The following is a 16,486-nucleotide window of genomic DNA, read 5'->3' as shown; positions in this document are numbered from 1 at the left end:
TTCTTATCTTTGTTGATAGTAGTTGATGTTAGAAGGTGATATTGTTGTTAGACTTTGGTAGTTATTTCCTTTTATTATTGAGACTTAGTTGGATTTGTATGATTGGCCATAAGGCCGGAATTGCTACTCTAACTTTTTGCAGGATGATTGAGAGTCGGGGCATCATCCCGACTCAATTTATGTAACAGTCATGTTGTTATATGTTGGTTTCCGACTGGTTATGTAAGGTACCTGACCTGCAGGTACTCGACAGAGTACCCCACACTCTATCGAGTAGCTGCAGAAAAGGAAGAATGGAAACATTCTGATCTCGGGCTACTCGATCGAGTAGCCAAGACACTCGATCGAGTAGCATGGCACTCGATCGAGTATCGCTGCATACTCGATCGAGTAGCACTGTTACAGGAGGTTTTTGGAAATTAAAAATGTTCAATTGTTTTATATTTGCGAGTTTAATGTTTAAAGTAGTTGTGAGTACGTAGTAACACCTTTGAACCGTTAATTTCGTATGTTACAAGTCATGATTGAAGTTTTATAAGCATATTTGTTACGATTAGTGAAGAGGTCATAATTTCTTGTTACTTTAATATTGCATACGCCCCATTACGATTTATTTGTCGGAGTTGTAACTCTGCCTATATTTGTGCATATCATTATAACGTATGTTGTCAACAGTAACTAGTTGTTCCGGTGACTTGAGCACGATTTCTAAATTTAACGAGTATATAGTTAGCGAGTAATGTCCACAACAAATAGTATGGTTTTCTTTAATGTTAAGATACAAATAATAAGTAATACGCGTTGATATTGGGGTGGTGAACTTCGGGGACGAAGTTCCTTTTTAGAGGGGAAGAGTAATGTCGCGAAATAAAAAGGTTGCCTTTGAATAATGTTTTGCTTGTTATAACGTTGTTGGTAATTGTTTATAATGTAGTTCTTAAGGGGAGTGTGGTTATGGAGAATAGTTATAGTGTGATAAATCGTATTCGAATCGCGTTGCCAAGTAACATGGTGGCATTAGTTGTATCACGTGAAAGTTGATATGAGACATGTTCTAGATCGATAGTTTGGTAGTTGACGCTGTACATCGGGTGATCGTGGGTGGCGATTCGCATTGCGGGTTTGATGTCTATATGTGTATAAAGTAACGGTTAACGGTAATAGTGCTTGCATGATAGTAGTAAAAGTCTTTGGATGTAAGGATAGACGGTGATGATGATGACATGGGGGGGGGGGGGAAATGATATTTCCAGGGAGTAATGGGTTGAGCGGGAAGATGAGTGAGGACGTGTTGGTCTCGTGTCTCAAGCGGGAGATGGGTGAGGTGAACTTCGGGAACGAAGTTCTTTTTAAGGGGGGAAGACTGTAATACCCGCCCTTTTAGGGACCCTTTGACCACCGTTAACCGACCTTGGGAGTCCAAGTAGTCTTAGGAAAGTGTGCCAAAACCTGTTTGAGCTGCGTGTTAAGAGTGGTACTCGATAGAGTAGGGGCTACTCGATCGAGTAGCTATGGTACTCGATCGAGTAAGGGGCCACTCGATCGAGTAGGTTGGGTACTCGATCGAGTACCGGGTTTTCAGCGAGGGTTTTATATCGCGTTTTGTTAAATCCGCAAATCACTTCCGCCACTTTCCTCCTATCCTTCAGTCGCCCCTTTCCCTTCCCTTCACCTCAAAACCTCCATGGAAGCCTTTTGAAGATTCTTGTGCCTTAGGAGAGCGTCTCTTAAGTCGGGTAGCGGTCTTTTGCTGAGTTTTTCCTTAATAGGTATGTTACAATCATCATCCGTGCCTTTGTCTCTATAGTTAGGATTTCTTGATAGTAATAGATATTTGTATGATGGTTATAGGCTTTGCTTGGTCGCTGGATGTGTTATCTGTCGGCATGGATTGGTTGCGGTTGCTTAAAGGTAGGTTCGCCTACTCAGTTTCTGTAGATGGTCTAGTGTGTCGGTCGTTGTGGTAGTATTGTGGCTGTTTGATACAGTAATTGTGTGTCTTGTGATTGTGGTTGTGATGGCTGTTGATGGTTCTCGAGATGCGTTCTCGGCTGAGTGGGGTCACTTGCGGGAGTGACTTCACGCCCTAGTTTCGCCCTTCGTGGAACCCGCCACGGAAGGGGATGTGCACATTAATGGGACAGGGTTATCGCTCGGTATGATGAGTGGGGCTTAGGTGGGAATGGCTGCGGTCCCCCACTGGCAGAGCTGGTCCAGTGGACAGTCAGTGACAGGTTTAGTTGGGTTATTGTGATTGCGGTTGGGATTGATATCATTGTTTGTATCGTTGTTTGTAGTTGCCATTGTCTTATCTTGTCTCAGTACTGACCTGGTGTGGTTGTTTGTTTGTTATGTGTCTGCCGTGATCCCTTATGGTGAGCAGTCGGTCTTAGCAGGTGTTGATGTTGGTGATAGCTGGAGTCCGGGCAGGGATGAGTCTTCACGAGATATGATGGTCATAGCGAGTAGTCTTTGAGTTGTACCTTTGCATTGTATTTTGGTTTGAATCACTTGTAATATAACTTAATAGTTCTTTTATTGACGTTTGATAACTGCTTTCCTCGGGCAACCGAGATGGTAACGCCCTTATATGCTAAGGAAGGCCTAGTTAAGGCTCCTCTGGATATGGGGGTGTTACAGTAGATAAAGAGGAAGCCATGAAGGCAGGGGAGAAGGACGTGGAGGTGGGAGCCGAAGAAACATTCTTATCATCTCCAATTCCGGGATTTGACGAGGTATTAGCTACTACGACTAGTTTATAATTGCTGTATATATACTAATTAATTTAATTTATTATTTAAAGTAGTGCATGTATATATACTAATTAATTAAAAATGTGAAGGTCATTTGCAAGAAGTCTTGTGTTGTTTACTACCAAACCTCTATAGTGGCATCAGGCAAAATTGTTGTTGCTAGGGGAGTTGAGGTTGAAGGCAATCAAGGCATTGCCCCCCGTGAGGGATGGAGGGAAGTGGAAGTGACCGAGTTATATCTGGAGAAGTAAGGTATTCTAATAGAACCATTGTCGTGGGTTCTATTGTGCAATGGCCTGAAGAATTCATTACTGTTGACATCTCCGGGGTAGTTATGCTAAAGAGAACGCATTTTATATGATGAACGCCTTTAAATTTATTAGGGTAACCTTATCTAACATATAGTAAGTATTTGAATTTTTACATTTTCAGGAGTTACACGAAGCAATTATGGCTGAAATTAGGACTACTACGTCAACACCCAAAGTCACTGATTCGACTGCCTCTCAGCCCTAAATTCAAGAGGTAGTGATAATTTGAAAAATAGATTGTGAGTTTTTTCTTTTTTTTGGTTATTTAAATTATATATGACGTCTCGTGTAATGTATATATTTTTTTTTCTAAATTGCTGACCGGGGTTAAAGCTACTCTTGCTGCACACAACGTTGGTGTTCCTCTTAAACCTAGATATTAGACCGATGATTATAAGCAAAAATTGAGTACTCCAACGTTCGTAGCTTTGCACCAGCTGGCTGAAAGGAAGCTAGCTGTCGGTGAAGTACTCATGATTGACATCGAAGAGGATGTTACGGGCGGCTTCTGGAGTTGCTTCCCGGGCGTCTTGAAGTGAAGACGCACGGATTGTGGTGGTGGAGGACGGGCGTCTTCAGGACAATCCGCACGGATTGCTGGACAGTCTTGTTTCTTCTTCTTTTCTTCCTTTTTCTTCATAAATTCCTTGGGGAATTCCTCGGGGATGCAAGGATCTTTTCTCATCATTGTCCATCTACTATAGTATGTACAAAGGCCTTCTAATCTTGTCTCTCCTTGATGCTTGGTCATTGAATTCAATCAATTTAGTCTAGTTTGCCATGAAAATGCAAGGTTTGCACTCCTTTCCTACCAAGGGATCAAAACCTCAAAGAATATGAAAAACAAAGAACTAAAGATAATAAATGACCCAAATATGCACTAAAAAGCATGGGAACAAGGCTAATTCGGGGACTAAATGTGCTCTAATTATGGTCACATCAAATATCCCCAAACCGAACCTTTGCTCGTCCCGAGTAAAGAGGTGACAAAGACTAGGACCATTATTTAAACTAACCTAATAACATAGCCGACATGAGACAATTAGCGGGTCTCACTCCGCCCCTTCAACTAAAAACAAGACAACCATGAGGTAGGATGCCTTCTTGCAAGGCAAGGTGGGTCTTGCCAAAATGGCTACACATCCAAACATTAAGCACACAAAATCAAATAATGGATGCATCTAAAAAAGAATAGCCACATCTAAGTGGCGGAAATTATCTACAAGGGAAGCAATTCAAGGGTACACACTCCTTCATAGATGCAATTTCTTCAAACCACTAAGCCTAGAAGGATACCAATAAATCACCTCCAAGTTGTGTCAAGCTAGGGTACCTTTCTCCTCAATCGTTAAATGCTTTTGTCAAGAGTAGACTCCCTATGGTGTTAGAAACACTGGAGGATCGCGGAATTCCCCCTCTTGCCTAGACAAGAAGAAGGGTCGTCCCCTCTCTACCATGCACAAAAATGGATACAATGGATAAAGGGATCGATAGATATTTGAGTTTCACTTTGGGAGTTTGCTTTTGTTTTTGTTTTCCCCCAAATTTCTTGTGGCATATAACATTTGAGAACACTTTCTTGCCATTTCTTTTTGATTTTTGGCATTTCAACACTTGACAACTTTCAACTTTTCTTTGCATTTCTTTTGAACATTTTCAAAGTCACCCCATATGTCGTGAGGGTGGCTTATATTTGAAGCTTTAGGAGTTCTATTTTTGCTCCTCTTTTCATTTGATGCATTTTTTTGCAAACTTTATTTCACTTTTCATTTCATTGAACTCAAATTGATTTCTTTTTGTGCCCATTCCTTTTGATGACAAAAATGTGGTAGAACATGGATGATGGATGGATGCATGGTTTCAAGGGTCACCTTGGAATAAACGGTAGCCAAGGTGTTATCACACCACAAGGTACACTTGACTAGGCCTTAATCCATGGGTCAAAGGATACTAGCATGACACATCCTAGGGTGTTTTACAAGTATTCTAACAAGCAAAGTCTTAAGAAGAAAAAGCATCTACTAGGGCCTATATACACTTGTCAAGCTTCCCAAGTAGACGGTTTCGCAAAATTTTTCTAACATGCAACTATATGCCATGATGCAACTAACATATAAACATCCTAATGCAAATGATTCTACCAACTAATATGACATATACACTAAATGCAAGTCCTAATTTCACATTGTTATACCGCATCAATTAAAATAAAGCCACATAGCCATTAACATAAAGAGGAAAAAGGAGATTGGAAAGATCATACCATGCGGTCTTCAATATCCTCATGTCTCGGATGTGGCGTAGTCGATCAATGTGAATAAGGATAAAACAAACACAATATATACAACAATATATACATGACTATACTACAAAGGAAATGAACTTGTTTTTGGTTTTTCAATTTTTCAAATTTTTATGGTTTTTCGAAATTTTTCAATTTTTTTGGATTTTTGAATAAGAGTCAAGTTAGAATTCTCCATCCCCACACTAATATTGGGATTGTCCTCAATGGCCAAAATGATGGGAAATCATGCAAACATGATGCATGAATTCTACACTAAATGCAAGCTACACTAATCTACACTACATGATGCATGGTTTTTTTTGTTTATGACAGAGAGTGTAATTTAGATTACCTCGCGTTGCGTATGCATGTACTTCCCCAAACCGAGTTAGACATTATTTCTAATGTCCTAAGGTTGGGTGTAGTTCATTCACACAAGATGCAATGCATGAAACTAAATTTGTCATTTTGGATTTTCAAAAGTGGGAACAATGAAATAAGAACACCTCAATGGGACCGAGGTGTTAGTCATCTATGTTGCTAGGACTACTCCAACCATGATCAAGATAAATAAATAAAACAAAGAGAGAAATAGACAAACCTCAAGAGGGTAGGAGCCTCCAAAGATTGCTAATCTTCCATCATATCATCATTATCATCATCTTCCTCAATAGAAGTGGACTCATCAACACTTCCTTCTTCACTTTCTTGTTCACTTTGTTCATCATCCTATTCTTCTTCTTCTTCACTAGCCTCTTCATCAATGCTTTCAACAACCGCATCACCGACACCCTCATCGTCACCCGGGATCTCACCTCTAGATGCACTCGGAAAGAAGACTTCCCTATCCGCCCAACTAGGCAAAGGACATGAAGGATCAAGTAGTCCTTGCCTAGCTAAAAGAAGGAGGGGTGGATATTGGGCTAAGTAAGCATCTTCCCGATCCTTAAAAGCTTGCTTGTGCATCTCTTGCATAACAAGAGTCATATAATCTTTGCTTGCTTCAACACCTTTGGGTTTGAACTCTTGGTACTTGATAGGATAAGGTGGTGTGACAATGGAAGAGGAGGGTATTTCAATTACACCCCTTTGTTGTCGGATGATGTATTCGGCTTCTTTTGAGAGGGGAAGGAGGTAGTTGGTCCGATGGACACTTAAACGACAAATCTTCAAAGACAAAGTAAAAGATCTAGCCTCACTTGTGAGCCACCCATATTTGGTGTCAAGAGGGTTATGAGTAACCCACTTGTACTTGTTAATCATAGCATCCATATCGATGAGATGACCACCCTTTTTCGCCACATACTTCCTATCCTTGTTGAAGTTCGGATCAAAGTACTTAGCCAAAAGAGTGACTAGACCTCCATTCACAATAACGGTGGTGCCTTGCTTCCCACAATCAACATTTAGCCATCTTTCCACCAAAAGCCTTAGAGAATTAAAAGGCTTGGTGAATTCCCTTCCAATGTTTAAGGCCGACTCAAGAAGAACACAATCGAGCTTGGTAAAGTGGTTGGTGTCTTTTCTTGCAATGATGGTATTCCCTATGACCTTGTGCCACACTCTAATGCTTGGATGGGGGACTAATAGAGCGCGACTAGCATGATAGTTCTCAAATTTTCTTCCGGAAATCGCCTCCCAAAGAGGAGCGGGGTCATACTTTCCAACATTCTTGAAATAACTAGGTGAATCACTAAGACCCAATGCTTTACCCATTTCATCAAAGGTGATGCGCCTACTCACATTAGCTAGGCGGAACTCGATGTTTTACATAGTCTCTACCTTTGTAACTTTCAAAGAACTCAAGAATTCTAAGGTAAGGGAGGGGTATGTCAATTCTTTTATAGCAAACAATTTGCCTAACCCCATGGCTTCAAAGAAGGCTCTAGTTTGCTGAAGGACACCCAACTTATCTAAGGCATCTTCACAAATAAACTTGGTGGATAGAAAGGTTTTTGTAGCATACTTGGAAAAAGTTTCCCTATAGGAGTTAGAGATGAAAATTACCTCCGGATAGTTCGAAAGTTGAGCAATTTCCGGAGTAGTTGATGTTTTTGCTTCCAAGGGACGTTGTTGTTGTTGCACTTCCAAGTTTGAACTAGCTATCACCATAGCCAATGAGGCTTTCTTTGCTTGAAGACTCTTTTGCCTTGTTGATAGTGCCTTTGCCTTAGGTGCCTTTGTTGCTCCTTTTGTCCTTGCCATTGATGTTTGAACCAAGAAAAGAGTGAAAATCTTCAATTTTCAAGTATACCCAAATCGATTTTAAGGTGAAAGGCTTTGCCTTTATAATTTCAAAAATCGACTCAAAGGTTGAAGATTTTGGTGCTTGGTTTTGATTTTTGTTGAAAGAGGGGTGATTAATTTTTGTTAGAAGGATGTTTTGATTTGATTTTGATGAATGTGGTTGAGGAAATCTTGTTTTGGTGATGGAGAGGATGAGGTTTTTGAGTTTTGGGGTTTATGGGTAGTGTTTTGAATGAAGGAATGAAGGAATGAATGGGGGATGGGGTTTATAAAAGACCCGAAAAATTTGAATTGCAGGGGGAAGACGGGCGTCTTTCCTTCGGGACGCCCGGATTCTGCCTGTTTTGGCTTCAGAATTCTCGCCTTAAGACGGGCGGCTTTCAGCAAAGACGCTCGGATTGTTCAACTGCGGGACGTGCGTCTTTCACTGAAGACGGACGGATTCTTTTCCAGTGATTTTTCTTGTTTTTCTCAGCCAAAAAGACGGGCGTCTTTCTTTTGCAGGACGCTCGGATTTGTTAACAGTCCCAAAATTTCAAAAATTCAGCTCAGAGGGACGGGCGGCTTTTGACAAATACGCCCGTGTTGTCTGAAGACGGGCGGATTCTCTTGAAAACGCTCGGATTCTGCCCCTTTTACCCGGATTCAGTTCCATCGGTGTACTTGCATATCCCTTGGCATTTTTCATTCTTCAAAATCCCGTGTTCTTCATTGTGGGGGCACTACTAAGGCATGAATAGCCTAGGCAATTGTTATCCCCACACTAAGCTAAAGCACTACACATTAATTAAAATCATTAGTCCCTCTCTCACTTCTCTCAAAAATGATTATTATCTTGATCAAGGCATAAAAATCCAAGAATGACAAAAATGCAATGTAAGAATTAAAATGCGAGTTAGGGAGTTAGAAATATTTACAAATGGTGGTTTAGGGAGGACTCCACCAAACTCTCATCCTTAGCGAGATGTCATGGGGGCATGTCCAAAGTGTTGTTGATGTTGCTCAACACCTTGAAGAAGTAATCAAAAGCTTGTTCATTATCATGATAAAGATCTTCAATAGATCTTTGCCCTTGTTGTCGGTCTTGATCGATAGCATTACCAATATAGGGATTGAAAATCCCTTCAAACTCATCGTCCCAAAGACCACAAACTTTATCTACTTGATCACTAAAGATCACTTAAGTTGATAGAGACAACTCTCCCATTTTCTTGTCTTGGCCAATGAGGCCATCCTCTTTATTGCTTGACTTTGGTGAGCTTATCAAGCTCTCTTTGTTACAATTCACTTGCTCTTTGAATGGAGCATCTTCAATTTTCTTTTTCCATTGGAATTCCGACTTTTTCCTATCATCCTTCCGTCTATAATGATCAACCATAAAATATGGTTCATGCAAACGGGGAGCTCTCATGGTCTTGTTAAGATTGAAAGTTATGCTCTCATCTCCCACTTCTAGAGTGAGCTCTCCATGCTTCATATCAATCACCGCACCCGCGGTGTGTAAGAAAGGTCTTCCTAGAATGATTGGAATGTTGGAATCCTATTCCATGTCAACAATGACAAAGTCCACCGGGATGAAAAATTTCCCAATTCGTACGGGAACATCTTCCCATATCCCTAATGGTGTCTTTGTCGATCTATCGGCCATTTGGAGTGTAATATTGGTGCATTTAAGCTCTCCCATCCCCAACCTTTTACTCACCGAGTACGGCATAACACTCACACTAGCCCCTAGATCACATAAGGCTTTGTTGATCATGGTGTCGCCAATGGTACACGGTATTGAGAAGCTTCCCGGATCCTTGAGTTTTGGAGGTGAACTCCCTTGAAGTATTACACTACTCACCTTAGTGAAGGCGATAGTCTCAAGCTTCCGGATCGACTTCTTCTTTGTGAGGATGTCTTTCATGTATTTCGCATAGGCCAGCACGTGATTGATTAATTCCGTGAAAGGAATTGAGACTTCCAAATTCTTACAATTTCCATAAATTTTCCAAGTTGGTCATCAAATTTGGGCTTGGCTTGACGACTTAGAAAAGGAAGTCTAATCACAATGGGCTCCTTCTCCTTGACCTTGTCTTCATTTTTCTTTGAAATTTCTTCTTTTGATGGTTCTCCATCCTTGGAGTTTTGCACAATTTCTTCTTTATCACTAGCTTCCACAACTTCATCCTCAACTTGCTTCTTCGATGCTTCATACCTTGTACCACTTCTCAAATGAATGTCACTAACCGTTTCATGTCTTGGGGGATTACTTTGAGGAGGTAATTGCCCCTTTTGTCTTTGTGAGCTTGAAGATGTTAGTTGAGTCAATTGGGTTTCCAACATTTTGGTGTGAGCTAGGATGTTGTTGATGGTGGTTTCCTTTGCTTGACTATCTTTTTGCATTTGAGTGAAAAACTCTTGTTGATTTTTCTGCATTTGAAGGACCACTTTTTGAACATCAAAACCTTGGTCATTTTGTTGATTGTATGGAGATTGATTTTGGTAACCTTGGTTTTGGTTGTAAAAGGGTCTTTGATTTTGGATTCTCATGAGAGGTGGGGTGTATGTTGTTTGAGGGTTTTGAACATTTTGGCTTTTGTATGAGAGATTTGGATGGAATTTGGTGTTTTCATTGTAATAGTTTGAATAAGGGGTACCACTCTTGTATGCTTGGAAAGCATTCACTTGTTCATTTGTTCCCCTACATTCACTTTGGTCATGTCCCAAAGTTCCACAATTCTCACATATCCCACTTGGGATTGATGAAGATGCCGTCATGGCATTAACATGATGCTTTTGGTGATTTTGAGGCTTCTTCAAGCCTAGCCATAGCTTGCTCAAACTTCAAATTGATGGTATCAATGTGAGCACTGAGTTGAGCACCCAATTGAGTAATGGAGTCCACTTCATGCTTTCCTCCTCTAGTAGCCTTGCGAGGTCTACTATATTGTGAGTTATGGACCGCCATTTCCTCAATTTTGTTCCAAGTTTGATTGTCATCAACTTCGGTGAACATTCCATTTGATCCCATGTTGAGAATGTTCCTTGAATCTTCATAAAGACCGTTCCAAAATTCTTGTACCAAGAACCACTCGCTAAGTCCATGGTGAGGACATGAGCGACAAATTCCCTTAAATCGCTCCCAAGCTTCATACAAAGATTCTTCATCCCTTTGCTTAAAGCCCGTGATTTGAGCTCTTAGCATGTTAGTCTTCTCCGGTGGATAGAACTTTTTGTAGAAAGCTAGAGCCAACTTTAGTCTCGTTTTGCCATGAAAATGCAAGGTTTTCACTCCTTTCCTACCAAGGGATCAAAACCTCAAAGAATATGCAAAACAAAGAACTAAAGACAATAAATGAACCAAATATGCACTAAAAAGCATGGGAACAAGGCTAATTCGGGGACTAAATGTACTCTAGTTATTGTCACATCAGTACTTTTCATACAAGTTGTGCAGTTTTCTAAGAACGATTTACAAGACAAATCATAAATACAATTCTAGATTATTCTTATTATTCCTATAAATAATCCATGTTTATGACATTTCTACACACAACACATTCTCACATCTACTCCTCTCAATCTACTCCTTCCCTAATACGTATCATTCATAGCTGATATTGGCAACACTCTGTTAGTAATTCTCAATCTGAGTCTTTCTCGTACACCTTAGACTCGAAAGTCGTGTAACCCTGGGAAGTTGTTTTTTAAGAGGTCGTGTGTATCGAGCGGGGCAAATTCAACTTTAGGGCAGTGATTTTATCACGTCACGACATCTTTCTCTTCAAGTTCTATAAGTTTATGTGTTCATTGTTTGTCTTATAGTCATACCGCCTACATGTGTATGATATGAAACAAATATTTAAATAACATATTCTAAAATAATGCAATATTAATAATATTGTAAATATTAAAACTAAAAAGCAATGATGAACTTACTATCTATATGCACATGATGATGACTCAAAATGCAAACTATACAATTTTCTTTTCCACTTTTCATAAATTAATTGATTTCGGGTCAATGAATGGACTTTCAGTCCATAAGCTCATGCGACTCGAGTACAACCCCGTACCCCAAAACTAAAGATCTACGTCCACTATATCTCTTATAAATATTTCCTTTATAACGCTACCCGATTACAAGGAAAACCCCTATGATCAACCCGTTCGTGCGACATGAGTACTCCCGTACCTCAAAAGTATCTCTTTCACAAAACTGAAAAAACAACGCAATTGCCTCCGTATATGTTCACAAGTTAGAACGATGGAGGACAATGTATACTAATGGATGTGATGAGAACTTGAGCACTCGAGAATAGGATCAAATGGCACGACTGAAGTTACAAAAGCGATTGAAAATGCTAAAGTAAAATCAGTTTGCAAAATGACATTTTAAAACTCTTAAATTCGGTGAATAAACTGAAATTAGATCTTCATAGTTTTAGGAGAATTTTTCTTACCCATCTCTCCTAAAATAAAGTTAAAAAATATTTTTAAGATAATTCTAGAATAAAATATTCAAGAATATTTTGACTTATTTTTCAAGATAATTTCCTAAACCATATTTTCAAAATCTTTTTTCCACAAATAAAAAAGTTTCTTTTACTCAAAATATTCTGACCAAATATTTTTTCAGAAATATCCTTTTCGAAAAATCATTAAGAAACAAGTTCAGAAAATGTTTCAGGCACGTTTTATGCATGAACCATTCTGAACTGATCGAACAATCTTTAGGACTGTTCAGAACATAAATATATCAAGTGAAGCTGAAGAACCACATCCTCACATTTAGCTAGGAACAAGGACAAGACTCAAATAATTGCTCCAAGCTTCTTCAATGAATACTTCATTACCTTATAAACCTGTCACATTTTACATCTAGCCAAAGACATTAGTAAAGAGATTGACAAAGGTCTTATCATCATCAACATACATGGTTCACAGCTATGATTTCTGTAATCCGTACACGGAGTACAATAAACCGGTAAAGATTTTGGGTAACCAGCTGTAGTCCAAACACTAAATTGTAAGAAAATTTAATCTAAGCCCAAAAAAATTCACGTTGGCTCCTTTAGACAATATGCCCCTCTCGGTACCCAAGGTAGATGGACAATTGCCTCCCTGGATAGAACGGATTACCTTTCTTGGTTAGCTGTACTTCTTCACCAGAAAGCGGCGAACGAATACGGGCAAGATTATTGGCGAGTTTTGAGACAAGGCTCACTTAAGACTCTCAATAATCTATCATAGTCTTCTTGACAAAATCTTTAGGTTTAGTTTTGGAAATCAAAAACTCAACTTAAAACTCTACATGAGTTTTGACCCCACTTTTAAGGAACTAGTATTAGCGCCTGGTTACGCCCGGGCTACCTCTATTTACCATTAAAATTTATTTTCATTTAAGTAAGACTATTTTAAAGTTGCATAACTCATAAAGTTCTCTTTAATATATTTTTTTATGTCATATCTAAAAATTACGATGAAATAAGTTATGAGACAAATTCACTACTCCCGCTATTAATATTTTACTTAAATCATTTAATTAGTGATACGTGCATTTTATATAGCCTTTTTAGCCTATTTTATGCACGTATTTCTATGCTTTTATCGTGGTTTTATGCTACGAAATGCCCCGAATATGCTACTTTGGTGTATTTTGTCTTAATTGCAGGAATAAACCAGAAAGTAGCGAAATCAAGTCATTTACCGTCCATTTTGCATGCATTTGGAGGAAGAGTAGATTTGGAGCGGGAAATGTTGCTGTCTTGGGATGCGTGAAGGTGTTTCGAGAGCTAAAAGGACAAGTCAAAGTCAAACTAACGCGATGATGAGCTGCTGAAGTCAATTATCACTCGATCGAAGACATTCTTAGTCGATCGAGTGGTTTTAGGTGCAATAATCAGTCGATCGAACAGTAGTTAGCTCGATCGACCTGTTCTCTTTATGCCCTTACTCGATCGAGCTGTTTCCTTAGTCGATCGAGCTGTTTTCTGGCTTAGTTTGCTCGATCGAGTGGTTTCTTTACTCGATCGAGTGGACTTTGCTACGGGTTGGGCTTTTGTGCTTTAATTTCCGTCATTAGGTTTAACCCTACTCCTAATTTCTTATAAATAGGAGTTAGGGATGTCATTTGTAATCATCCAACAACCCGGGAAGGATCACGTTACTCCTTTCTCCCTTCCCTCTATACACTGTTACTTTTATTTCTTCATTTCCGGACTTAATTCAGTATTAATTCTTTCTCCTATTTCCTTCTCTTATTTTCTTCTTTAATTATTGTTATGTTTATTGTTATTAGCTACGCTATTTCTTATTCCCTTTTTATTATGCATAGCTAAATTCCCGTAGTATGTTAGGATTAGGGAAGCCGTGGTAGCGATACTTTAACTGTATTAAATAGATCAGTCTTGCGGTAGGAATTGTATTAGGCAATTAAATTGTTATCCAGTCGAATGAGTGACATACAGGAGACCAATAATCCTAGTTAACCCCGACCTAGATCGAAAGATTGGAAGGGAAGACTTGCCTAGTTACAATAGGGTATTGCAGTGAGGGCGAAAGTTAAGCTGTTTACACTCTAGGGCGGTTTACGGACCGAAAGGTGACGACCATAGCTCTTCTTATCAATAGTCTAATCGCCCTAATATTCCTGATATAATAGATCTGACAGCTGCCACGGTGGACCGACTCTTAGCATACTTGTTTCTCTCTTGCTGTTAATTCCTTTTGTTTTCCTCTCTCGCTTATTAGTTTAGTACAATCAATTCAAAACCCCCATTCTGTGACACCCTAGACAGACCGAATTAGACAGATAAATAGCAACTTAGCCTCCCTGTGGAGATCGACCCTACTTGCCGCTGACTTCTGTTAGCAGTAATCTAGGTATTTTATTTTTGGTGTATAAACGACCGCATCAAATTTTGGCGCCGTTGCCGGGGAGGCGACGCTTTTTATCTGTTTTATTTTGTTTGTCCTTTCGCTTCAAGGGAAGACTAAGTACCTTGAAGCTGTTCTTATCTTTCTCTTTTAGTGCTGTTTTGATAGGCTTACAGGTTTATTAGACAGGCTATTGAGGGAGATTATCGAAGGGAAGGCTTGAGTACCTTCGATCCCTCTTGCCAAGATGACCTCTGTCTCCCGACTAATTGCTCAGTTTGAAGCCCAAGCTGAGCCACCTGCTAGTTGGGAAAGGAAGAAGTCTTGGGGATGTGGTCCTGCTGTGCACAATGCAGCTGTAGTTGTGCCGCCACATCCACCTCATCAATGGCCACCGCAACAGGATCCTCGTGATGTAGAGAAAAAAGAAATCGCGGAGCTGAGATCCTTCGTTCTGGAATTTGGTAGACATATGAGTGCTCAAGTCGCTGAAATTGCTGAGTTGCAATCTGAAATTGCTCGGTTAACAGCTGGGTTGGATGATCGGCAACCGGAAGAGGTGTGCTTGCCCAATAACGGTTTTTCCCATGAAGAACCCGCATTGCCTGATGCTGAAAATGATTTCCATATTTCAGATGAAGACTTTCTATTGTATTTCCAGAATGCATGCAAGGATACCAGCGCTGTACAGGAAGATTCACTCGATCAAGTGACTTACAATGGTCGATCGAGTGAATTTCCAGAAGACAGTCCTCGATCGAGTAGTCTTCTTACTCGACCGAGTGAATTGCATGAGGACGATGTTCGATCGAATGGTTTTGTCACTCGATCGAGTGAGATGCGGGAGGAAAGTGGTCGATCGAGTGATTACTCTGCTCGATCGACTGAAATGGCCATTGGGAGCTTTGGTTCGTCATTTTGGTTTGATATGGATGACGATTCTGACGATGATGAAGGTTACGGTGAACCTCCCCTATTCACAGCCGAGTCGGATACACTTGATGCTGCGATCTACGGGATGGTTTCCACTGAGGAGGTTGATGAAGAAGCTGAGACGGTAATTGCTCCTAGCACGGATGAGGTATCACATTCTTTTGTCAGTGATTCCGTAGTTGAGAGCAACCAACCTGAGGTAGTAAACGGTAATTTTATTATTGTTTGTATATTACCTCGTCTGATTCATGCATGTCCTTTTAATGCTTTACCCCCTCCCATGTGGACATATAATTTAACTGATTTTCACCGTACATGTCATCTCAAAATTGCTAATTTGAAATTAAACCATAATGTATTGACGATTGCTCCCGCGCTCCTTTATTTTGTGGATGAATTTAGGAGCGCCCATAGGAAATTTGTTCGGCTTAAAAAGTTAAACATTTTTATTTCCTATTTTGTTATTCCACTCTGGTGCTACTTATGCTGTTGTGTAGCACATGCGCAGGTTTATGATTTAATGCTGCGCGCTTTGAGCTGTTTTGATCGTGATTAATTAGAAGGCTCGAAGAAAAGGAAGGTCGAGCTGGGACCTGACTGAAGCTAGCGCTAACCGGGAGGCAACCCGGCATCTTTATTTTTGCATTCTTTATTTTATTTTAGTTGTAATAAATGGTTTTTATACCATAGACTTTATCAGTTAGCTTGTTTTTGTTAGTATGTGGGCTAGTTTAATTTCACTTTGCAGGAATTCATCGAGGACCATTCGATCGAGTAGCCATTCTACTCGATCGAGCACTTTAGCTGAGAAATCTTCTCGATCGAGCAGTCAAACCACTCGATCGACCCCCTTGCAGAACTGGAACAACTCGATCGACCACAACACCATTCGATCGAGCAGGTTTTGAGCGCCCACTCACTCGATCGACCGCTGTTGGACGTACATCGAGTGTATTTGACTTGGATTAGCTTCCTGAGACGGTTTTCCGGGCCCTTAGCAACCTCCCATTTCATGGTCGGTTTGGGGAGGTCCCCTTATTCGCGCTATCTTGTGAGTTTTTCCGCTTTTACTTCTTTTCCTCCTTTAGTTTGCA

The 16,486-nt window shown here is 40.0% G+C and overlaps 1 non-coding gene across 1 annotated transcript; it reads left to right on the top strand.

Moving 5' to 3' along the window:
* Positions 1-10,678: 10,678 nt before the first annotated feature.
* On the top strand, positions 10,679-10,785 carry LOC141616598 (small nucleolar RNA R71). Its single transcript, XR_012530935.1, has one exon. It is a non-coding gene; the product is annotated as a small nucleolar RNA R71 (small nucleolar RNA).
* The last annotated feature ends 5,701 nt before the right edge of the window (positions 10,786-16,486 follow it).

This window comes from Silene latifolia, chromosome 11 (assembly GCF_048544455.1).
Source record: "Silene latifolia isolate original U9 population chromosome 11, ASM4854445v1, whole genome shotgun sequence".
NCBI classification, from domain to species: domain Eukaryota; kingdom Viridiplantae; phylum Streptophyta; class Magnoliopsida; order Caryophyllales; family Caryophyllaceae; genus Silene; species Silene latifolia.
Note: the sequence above shows the minus strand (reverse complement) of the source record. Positions and strands in the feature narration are given on the sequence as shown.